Raw genomic sequence first — 10,732 nt, 5'->3', positions numbered from 1 at the left:
GAAGGGAAGCCTTCTCAGGTTTGTCAAGTGACTCTGCAGCCATTAAGGCAGAGAGACCACCGGCCAGAAGTGCAGGGTGTGCTGGAAAGAGCCTCAGACTGGGGATTACCATGGCTGGGCTTGGAGACCGGCTGGGGCTGGGTGACTTTCGGTGCATCCCTTCCTTCCTCTGCATTTTCATCTTCTTACCTGTACACGAGGAGGAAGTGGCCTTTAGCTGTCTGCCTCCCAGGGTCCTCACGGGGTCCAGAGGAGCGGACTCATGGAGCAGTGCCTTGCCAATCCAAAAGTGCTGTAGCGCTGAAAAGAAGGGGCTTTTGTGCGTGAGAGGCGGGAACCACCTCACCACCATTGGCTGTTTCCTCCCAGCCATTCTGAAGCCCCCTGTGAGTCAGGCAGACCAGGCCAGGTGGAATTTGCCTTGCCAAAGCCTGAATCCTCCGAAACTTGAGGTCTGTCCTAGCCACCAAGCTCCACCCCCTCTGCCAGCACCACAGGGGATACCACTAACCCCTGGCAATTCCTTAAAGCTCCTCCCACTCGCCGTTTTACCTGAACAGCTGAGCTAGGACAGTCCAAGTCCTGGAGACCATATTCCACTCTGGCCTCCCTGGCAACTCTCTCCCCCACCCCCAACACCCAGGGTGCCATGAGGAAACAAAAAGCTGAGACTTTGAAGAACCTTCAATGAAAGGACTACTCACAGAGCAGTCGGCGAGATTAGGAGGACTGATGAGGGATATTGAGACACTCAGAGACCAGCCATAGTTGGGAGTGGTTACCACGCCCGCGCTTGAATATCCAAGGAGAGCGACAGGGTTACCAGATGCTGGTGAGAGGTGGAGCGGGGCACGGGGTGCCAGAAGGAGCTGCGGTCCCAGAAGGCCTGGGCCACGGCCGGAACCACAGCGCGGGGCGGGGAGCAGGGGCCGGGAGAAATACCTCCTTCCAACCTCGGCTGGTGCCTCCCGTGGACCAAACCCACTGGGAAGCCGGAGGACAAGGGAGCCCATTGACGCTTTCTATGTGGGTCAGCCTCTCCAGACACGGAGCGGAGCAGCGCAGAGAAGGACAGGGGGTGGGTCTGCTGGGGGAGCGTCACCCCGGAGAATAACCAGCCCGCACCCAAACACTCCCTCTTGTTGGCCCTGTTGGGCCCCCTACTCTTAGTCAGGGGGACCGCTCCACTTTCCTGGGGCCATTTTTCAGAGCAGCATTGTCCTTCTCGAGGACCCGTACTGAGAAAACTGACACCGAAAGAAACGAAAAGTTCGGAGACCGGCCGGGACGTCCAATGCAAACTGTAGGAAGAGCTGGAGGCTGTTGCAGACATGAGCTGGGCGGCGAGCTCCGTGAGGCCAAGGTCAGTGAACCCAGAGTCTTGCTTTTTCTTCTTTCCATGCAGCCCGAAGGCATCTCGCTTCCGTGGCGAAGGCATAGTAGTTATACCCAGGACTTTGGAGTCCGGCTGTTTAAACAGGGGTACGTTTATTAACCTCTCTGAGCGTCAGTTTCCTCATGCATGAAATAGGGCCTAAATCTACTTTATAGAGTTGTTATGAGGGTTGATTGAGAAGCCGAAAGCTAGGATCTGGCCACCCGGAAGACTCAGGGTGTGACAGCTAGACTATTATGCTGCCACTGACTGTGACTTGTCCTGCTGGGGCTTCCATGGCTGGGGGACAGCCCCCTCTCAGGCCCCACCCTGGCATCCTTCCCGCGATCTGGTGCTCGCTGCTGGCCCTCTGCCCCCAGGGAGGGCTGCCGTCCGGCTCAGCTTGCAGAGCCCTGGGCAAGAGAGGCGGGGGGAATGCAAATGTGGCCTTATCTGCGCGCATGCAGCTGCTGTTTCCTCGGGTCCATCGCCAGGAACAAGGGCAGGTCTGGGCCCCCAGGATGCCCCATTCTGGCCCCTACAACATGAGCCACATTAGTATCCAGCAACACCTCAGGGTTTTCTGTTTGCAAAGTGTTTTGATTTTTATCATCTTCTTGTAGCCTCACAATGACCCTGGATTGTTATTACCCACCGTATTGTACAGAGCAGGGAAACCAAGGCTAGAGGGGTCAGCAGACTTGCCTGAGGTCACAAGGAGAATTGGGGCAGAGTAGAGATTAGAACCCATGCACTGTGATGCCAGGATTTAAAGTTTGTTGTATTAGTGAGTGTTGCTTCTGGCTGCGAGTAATAGACAACCTTGACTCAAAGTACTTCAACAATTTAGACTTTCGTACTGTCCCCAACGGGAAGTCTGGAGGGCACCTGGTTAGTTAACCAGCATTTCAACAGCGTCATCTGACTTGGATTCTTTCCATCTCCACGCTCATCGGGGCCTCAGCCTGGCCCCTCTTAGTCACAGCATGGCTGCTGTGGTTCCAGGTGTCACATCCAGATGCAACATCCAGGGAAGAGGAGAGCCCTGCTCTTGACTGGTTATGTTTCTTTAAGAGCAAGGAAACATTTCCAGAAGGTGTTGGCCAAAACCCGAGTCCCATGTCTCATTCCCAAACCAATCCCTGGCAGGAAAGCAGGCATGGCTGAGACCAAGAGCCTCTCTTCTGAGTCAGGAAGAGGAGGGAGAAATGGCCGAGGTGGGCAGCCACCTGCTCTCTGCCTCCATGCTCGTGACCAGTGTCCCGTTAATCCAGGCCCTGGGACTCATCATCTGTCTGTGTCCAGTCGCAAAGCAGGCTTCCTGGTGTAGGAGATGAATCTGGTGCCAGGACCCTGGATGTGTGGTCTCAGCCTGTTGCTGGCTTGGAGAAAAGCTGGGACAAGAGACTTTCACTCTCTGGAGGGTGGAAACAGTCGTGGGTGGGCACCCTAGCCCTGGGGTGAGCAAGCTCTGGTTCCCAGGTCTGGCTGTGTGGCTCTGAGCAAGACTTCGTGACCGCCATCGTTTCTTCACCAGAGTGGGCCTAACCGTGGGCTGTGTCTCCAGACCGCAGTGATGGTTACAGAGGACACAGTGCAGAAGGGGCTGGCACAGCGCCTAGTGCATAGCAGGTGCTCAATAAAGGCCAGCTGGTGTTAATTAAGGAGCTGGTAGTCCCTCTGGGCCCATATGCTCTTGGGGACCCTGGCTTTGCGTGTAACCCCATGGCCAGCTTAAATCTCATTGCTCCCCTAGAAGGGAGGGGCCGGCTGGTACCCTCTTGACTCCAGAGGGAGCTTTCTGGGCAGCCACAGTGGTCAGCGCTCTCCCTGTGAAGCCATTGCAGTCTGCACGCCACACAGGAAGTCCAGCTGGCGTTTCCTTCCTCCTGGTCCGTGCTCTGCAAAGGCACCCAGAGACTACAGACCTCAGACAGCAGCAGACAGCTGGCGACATTTCCTCCCCCTCCAAGGGGGCTGGGGACAGCAAGTGACACTTAGGAATCACCAGAGCTGCCCTATGGCTGGTGTGTGGCCTGTGCAGGTGTGGTCCTAGAGCTGACACAAGAGTGGCAGACGGAGAAGCACGTGTTATCAATAGAAGCTTCCGGCATCACAGGTCCAGGTTGGAAATACCCAAGGCACATCAGCTCAGCAAGGAAGTGCCACACCGTCAGGCGGCGGAGGCCGGCCCAGGTCCCCGCTCTGCCCTTTGACCTGCGTGATCCCGGGCACATCCCTGTGTCTCTCAGAGCCTCGGCCTTCCCACCTGGAGCAGTGGTTCCAAGTGTAGACTCTGGCTGCTGCTGGGGTTCAAGCCCGAGACGCGCCCCTTCATGTGTGAGCTTCAGCTTTGGACTTACAGAGCCTGGGCTGCATCTCCAAGACTGGGGTCTAAATTCTGAACAGTTACCCATTTCAAAGCCCGTAAGTTAATCATGTCCACAAAGTCCCTTTGCCACGCAAGGTGACATTTTCAGCGATTCTGGGGATCAGGATGTGGACACCTTTGGGAGGTCATTATTCTGCCGATAATAACTCTGTACGATTCCATTTTTGTAAAGTTCAAAGCCAGCTAAACTAATCTAAGGGTAGTGGGTGGCCTGAGTAGGGAGTGGAGGGACCTCTGATTTGGGTGCTGGTTACATAGCTGCGACCGCTTTCTGAAAATGTATTGCTTTTATGCACTTATGATATATGTACTTTGCTGAATATGTGTTATACTTCAGTAAAATCATTTACTTAGACGAAACTAGGATCCAAATGGTACCAGCTGGATGCATGCTGCGGATGTTAAATGTGCTGTGACTTATTAAACGCTTATTCTTATGACAAGGAGCGAAGGGCAGCACCAGCCGCATGGGTGGTCCTTTCAGCAAACATTCTCGTGTGTGTTTTGAAGAATAATCCATGCACAAAAAATGGAACGGGATACATTTTCATAATTCAGAGCTTCACGTGAATTTCCCAATGAAGGTGACTTGGGGGAAAAGGAGAAATTCTCTATTCCTTCGAATTGTTTTATTTTGTTTGTGGGTGTTTAAAAGGGACCGAGACAAAAGTGGTGAGAAACAGCCGGATGGACATGTGGTTTTAAAGACGTTATGCATGAAAAGGGAAGGAAACGGGAAAATCGGGTGATGTGTGTGAGAAAGGACCCGTCAGGTCCTCCAGGTATTTGAAGAAAATCCGGCCCTGGCTGGCGTAGCTCAGTGGATTGAGTGCAGGCTGTGAACCAAAGTGTTGCAGGTTCGATTCCCAGTCAGGGTACATGCCTGGGTTGCAGGCCATGACCCCCAGCAACCGTACATTGATATTTCTCTCTCTCTCTTTCTCCCTCTCTTCCCTCTCTAAAAATAAATAAATTAAATCTTTAAGAAAAAAACAAAACAAACAAAAATTTAAAAAAAAATCCATAAATGTTCACAGGCAGCGAGGGATTAGGGCTAGTATCGTGTGTTAAGTGACACATACTTTATGAAACAACCTCCTGTGTCCGTTTGAATTTTCCAAACCACCCTAGCAGGGTGGCATTTCATCATGCCAGTTTCTCAAACGAGTTGGAGCATCAGAGAGGTGAAGGGACTTATTCAAGACATTTCAGCTAAAAACTGGCAGCACTGGCATTCTAACCTGAGCCTAGCTGACTCCCAAACCCCACGTGCTCACCTGCCTTCCTGGTCTGGTACCCTGAACTCTGGGCCTCGGTTGCAAAGCAGAGCCTGGTGATTGGAAGCAACGGTGATCCAGAGCCTAAATCCTTCCCCTCCAGCCCAGGCAGAGGACCCAGCAGCCGCGCTGATGGGTCAAGGCTCCAGGCATCCCTGCCTGTCTGGGCTCTGGATCCTCAGCATCCCGAGAGTGTCTTTTGCCGAGCACATCCGTGTTCCTGCCTGGACTCAGCTGGCTGCTCTCCATCCATGAAAAATCTGATGATTTTTTCTTTTACTTTCTGTGTGTGCTTGACAAACAGGGCAGACTCGGGTGCCGTGTTTTATTGAAGCCAATGCAAATGCTAGGAGGCCAGCAGTGGGTAGCGGAGGGGCGGGGGCAGGGTGCCAAGAGACCTGTGGTGAAGAAGTCTCTTCTGCCTCTACCGCTGTTGGACGGGAGACGGAAACACATGTCTGTGGTTGCCACGGAAGGTCACGGTTATTGACTGAGCCTCTCCTACGTGCCAGGTTGTGTGCTCCAGGGTAGCTTCAGCACCAGGAATTTTGAAAGCCTCCCAGGAAATTTATGGGCAGCCAGGGATGGACACCCCTGGTGGAGGAGCATGGCACAGGCAGGGGAAATGAGGCCGGACTGGGGGTGGGGGGCTGTTGGGGGAGAGGGTGGGGTTAGGTGGTGCCAAGGAATGTCATCTTTGGAAGGGGCTGGATCTGAATGAGCCAGCTCTCCATCCTTCCTCTTCCCCCTCCCCTCCTGCCCTCTGTTAAATGCCATCACTCTGGGCCATCCTCATCATGTACCACCCTCTCAGCAGCTCTGCCCTTTATTTAGCATGTGCTACAGTCCCCTGGGGCTTCGAATGGATCACCGCATTTTATCCTAGAGGAAACCTCCGCTTAGCAACTATTGTGCACCCGTTTGGCTGAAGAAAATAAGTGAGCCTCGGAGAGGTTAAGTGAGGTGTCCCAGAGCACACAGCTGGTAGAGAGAGGAGAAGAATTCCAACTTTGATCTTCATTTTCCTTCTTTTCTTTCTTACCTCTTTCTTTTCTTCCTTCACGTTTTCTCTCTTATTTCCTTGGATTTTCCTCCCTCCATTCCTTCTCATTTTCTTTTAGTTCTCCCTTTCTTGCCATCTTCCTTTCTTCCTTCCTTCCTGCATGGATGCGAACTGCAGACAGTCCGTGGGAAAGTCAGGGAGGTATGAGATGAAGCTGTTTTTAGTGTTGCTCTGGAACGGTAACTTCACTCATTTGTCTGCTCATGCGTCTGTCATCAGTTCTTTATGGAGCACCCACTGTGTGTCAGGCGCTGTCCTGCATGCTCGGGCTATAGGAACAAGCAAACAAAGATCTCGGCCCTCCTGGACCTGAGTTTCTAGTGGGACATACCCGTGGGCAATGCCGTTGTCTTAGTCTTCTCAGGCTGCTGTGACAAAGCACCATAGACCGGGTGGCTCACACAGCAGACGGTTCTTTCTCACAGTTCTGGAGGCTGCGAGTCTGCGACTGGGCTGCCTGCACGGGGTGGGGGTTTCTGGGGTTCTGGTGAGGCTCTCTTCCTGCCTGTGGATGGCCGCCTTCTGCTGTGGACTCATCTGGCCTGGAGAGGTCGGGGAAGGGAGGGAGGGAAGAAGAGGGAGAAAAGGAAGGAGGGAGAGAGGGAAGAAATAAGCACTCTTGCGTCTCTTCTTACAAGGACACTAATCCCACCATGAGGGCCTTACCCGCATGACCTCACCTAAACCCAGTTACCTCCCAAGGTCCCCGTCTCCAAGTGCCACCCCACTGGGGGTTAGGATGTCAGCATGAGAATTTTGGAGGGACCCACCTCAGTCCATAGCGACCCCCTAGCAGTGTAAGGGCAGCACAGCAGCAAGGACCAGATAAGGGGCACAAAGCATTTGCTAAAGGTGCCCAGAGGAGGAAAGTCTGGGGACACAGGAGCTGTTGGGGCAGGAGGTGAAATCAGTCTTTCTGTGCCTTGGGTGGTTTTGCGGCTTTTCTGTTCTCAACAACATCGGACACCGGAGCCCTGGCTGTCACTGGGCGCAAACGCTCAGCCAGCCTCCCCCCGCCCTCCTGGGAGGGTCCTCGTGGCCAAGGAGGGGAGCTTCCCGGCCCTGGGGGGCCTAGGCTTCAGGAACACTCTGGGCAGCCCGAGAACTGCTGCAGGAGACGCCGGACTTACTGGACTGGCCGAGCTTCGTCGTCTTCTTCTCTTTTTAACAGACACGAAGGCTGAAGCGGGCCCCAAAGCATGCGCATGTGCCTGAGTGTTCACTTCTTGTAGGACTGTGGACACGCGGAGATGTGATCGGCGTGGAGGTGAGTGTGTGAGTGATTGTGGGGACCCTGTGTGTGTGCCTGTGTGTGGGACTGTCTGAGGCATGTGTATTTATGTATGTGTGTGTACTTACATGTAAGGCATTGCATGGATCTGTGTGGGCACATGTGTCTGTGCAGATCATGAAAGGGTATCTGTGTCGGTGGCTGTCGAGGGTGTCTACGGGGCAACTATGAGATGACAGGTAAGCACCTATAGGCCCATGGAGGCAAAAATGTATGAATGTGAGAAAGCACCTGAAGGGTAGACGTGATAACGCTGTTCACTGGGGCCACTGAGAAGGTGGAGTGTGTGTAAGAGACTGCATGTGTGTGAACGCTTGTGAGTCTGTGTATGTATGTGTCTGTGTTGAGGTGTGTCTGCATGGCTACAAAGCTGTCTCTGGGTACACGTATGTGGGTGGGATATATATATTGGTGTGTGTGTCTGTCAGGGTGCATCTGGGTGTACGTGCATGGCTACGAAGCTGTCTCTGGGTGCATGTGTGTGTGGAGTGGCATGCATGTGGGGGGTGTGTTGGTTGTGTGTGGGGGAAAGTGCATGTGTGCTGCCCTGCATGCTGCTCAGCAGTGTGTGTACATGCACGGGTTGGGGGAGAGTGTGGCAGAGCGTGGGACAGGAGACGGCACACACTCCCCTTGCCCTCCAGTCTCGAGCTGTGAGTCCTTTGTAGCTGAGATTCATTTTCCTATTTAGCATTTATGCGGCGCTGTAGATCTGCAGAGTGCTCTATAATCAGTTTTATTAGTTCTGCTTGTGTGTTATATATAGCAGCGACCTCAGCTGCACCCAGAGACTCTTCCCAGAGATGTGAACTGAGCAAGGCAAACTCTACCTAACTGTTTCTCAAGCTTTGCGTATTTCCTGGGACAATGTCTAGTCTTTGTGTGTGGATAAGAGTTAATGTGGACTAGTGGTGGTTGTGATGCTGGGTAGGGCGGCTACTCAGGTGGACCGGCCAGCCAAAGCTTTCCCTTCTCCAGGAGACGTCAGCAAATCTCATCACTAGGTGACTTGCCCGGCTCAGCCCTTACTTGCCTGGGCTAGTGGATGAGGGATCATTTGCAAGACTGGCTTAAAGCTCCTTCCATTTCTTGGAGAATACACTTGTTCTTTGTAGTTGACCTTGTGATGTGGCTACCAACCAACCTGTCTCAGTGTGAGTCTCCCCCACTCCCACCCCATCCCACCCCCAAGCCAACCGTGGGACAAGGACATGGATGTAAATGACTCTTTAGGGAGGTGACCTCAGGAAGCATGAGTGAGGGACTGGAAAGGAGAAGTGGGAAGGGAGAAAGGCCAAGGAGAGGTGTGTTGAGGGGATCGCAGCTGTGGCCACTGGAGCTTTAGCCTCCGGAGAAACCGTGCCTCAGAACCATATGCCCGGAGGACTGAGAGGCTGGGCGATTTATCGGTCCGATCCCACCCTGGACCGGTTCTGAGCTGTCCCCTCCACCCCCCGGAGTGCTAACACCCCTAGGTATCTGAGTTGAGCCTGCCCGAGGCACAGCAAGTTCCCCTGTTGCTGGAGGGAGTCCTCGGGTTGAGGGGACAGGCGGGAACAGGTGCTCCAGGCGGAAAGCTTGTGCTGGGGGGCGGGGGGGGGGCGCTGTTGGCTGCAGCTACCAGTGAATTCGGGTGGGCCAGGGGCATGAGGGAGTAGGGATCAAGTGTCTGCTACACACCCCTTGGACTCTAGCAAAACCTTTATTGCAAGGTCACCAGTGACCTTCAAGGTCATAAATTCCATTAGCAAGTTCCTGGCTCATTGTCTACATTGTCTGCAGTGATTGGCTGTCCTGGGAATCTGCACTTTTCTGGTTCCTCTTTCCTCAATGGCTCTTTCTCTTTCTCTCCTTTTCTTTCCCCCAAGTGTGCATATTCCCCTAGTATCTTTTGGGGTTTTTTTCCTTGCCCCGTACACAAGCTCATCAATACCCTGTATGATGTGCTGTATTGGAAGCCTCCAGTTTTGTCTCTACAAGTCCTGGCCCTGTGTCTACAAATCCATTTCAATGAATCACTTCGGCAACTCACAGTCAGCATTCCCAAGTCTAACCGGTCGCCTTTGACCTCCTGCTCTATTCAGCTGCCCCCTCGCCCTCTCAAGTCTGCTCCAGGGCCAGGTGCCTCGGCCTCGCCTGAGCATTTGTGGATGCAGAACCTCAGGTCCTGTCCGAGACCAACGGCGTCAGAACGTGCATCTTCAACACGTCCTGGGTGACTCGTGTGCACATGAATGTTTGATGAGCATCGGTCTACACTATTGATCCTCTGGATCTGTTGAATGGTACCAGCATCCTACCAATTACCCCGTATTAAAACTGTGCAATTATTTGAATCCTAGGAATAAGTACCCTCAAGCCTTTTCTCTAAACCAGGGTTTCTGTGGGACCGAGGCCTCAATGAAATAATAAGTAATAATAACGTAATTGCTATTGACATGTCTCAGTTGAAGGGGCATGTGACAATATTATTGCACATATAGTTTCCCTTCAGTACATACTTAGGGGCCTCTTGCCGAATGACTAGCTCCTTGGTAAGCTGTGATGATACAACATTGAACTAGAAAGTCAGTTCTTATCGGCAAGGAATGCACAGTTCAGAGGAAGGAGACACAAATGGGCATCGGGTGATAAACGGAAGACGCCTTGGAGACCAGAAGAGGGGCCCTAGTGCAGCCCCAAGGTCAGGGAAGTCTTCCTCGAAAGGGGCGCTCCGTTCTGCTGGAAGGAGCCTGGAGGGGGGGCCCGGCTAGCGAGGTCAGGAAACAGCAAGGTGCTCGCAGGGAAGTGGCTGGTACACGCTCTGGAGTGCGGCCCTGCTGGCCCCGTAATGTCGGGCTTCCGGCCTCCGGAAGCGTGAGGGCTCACGTCCCCAGGGTTTTAGGCCACAGGGTTTGTACCAGTTTGTTACAGCGATCACGGGAAACTAGTCCACCTGGTTACCAGGTCAGGAACACTGTCTCCACGCCGGGATGGATTCCTCCTCTAGGATCCTTGGAGAAGCAGTGCTCTTATTCCCGTTTGATGCATGCGGAGTACTGAGTGTCCCGGACGTGAGGCCACTCTTGCTAATTCATTCATTCAGTACATATTGACGGGCCTCTTAACTGACCAGGCACTGTCCTGGGCTCTGGGGCAGCCAGAGTGGTGATCAAAATTAGTGTTTTTGCTGAGGTCCCTGGGCTTATAAATCCAGAGCAGGAATAAGCATCCAGACTGAGTTGAATACTGCTTTGCCCCCAAATTCATGTTCACTCAGAGCCTCGGAATGTGACTTTCTTTGGAAATGGATTCTTTGCAGACATAGATTATGACAAAGGCATACTGGGTTAAT

This window comes from Phyllostomus hastatus, unplaced genomic scaffold (assembly GCF_019186645.2).
Source record: "Phyllostomus hastatus isolate PE091 unplaced genomic scaffold, TTU_PhHast_1.1 phas_contig_1162, whole genome shotgun sequence".
In the NCBI taxonomy this organism is placed as follows: domain Eukaryota; kingdom Metazoa; phylum Chordata; class Mammalia; order Chiroptera; family Phyllostomidae; genus Phyllostomus; species Phyllostomus hastatus.
This window is presented reverse-complemented; position numbering follows the sequence as displayed.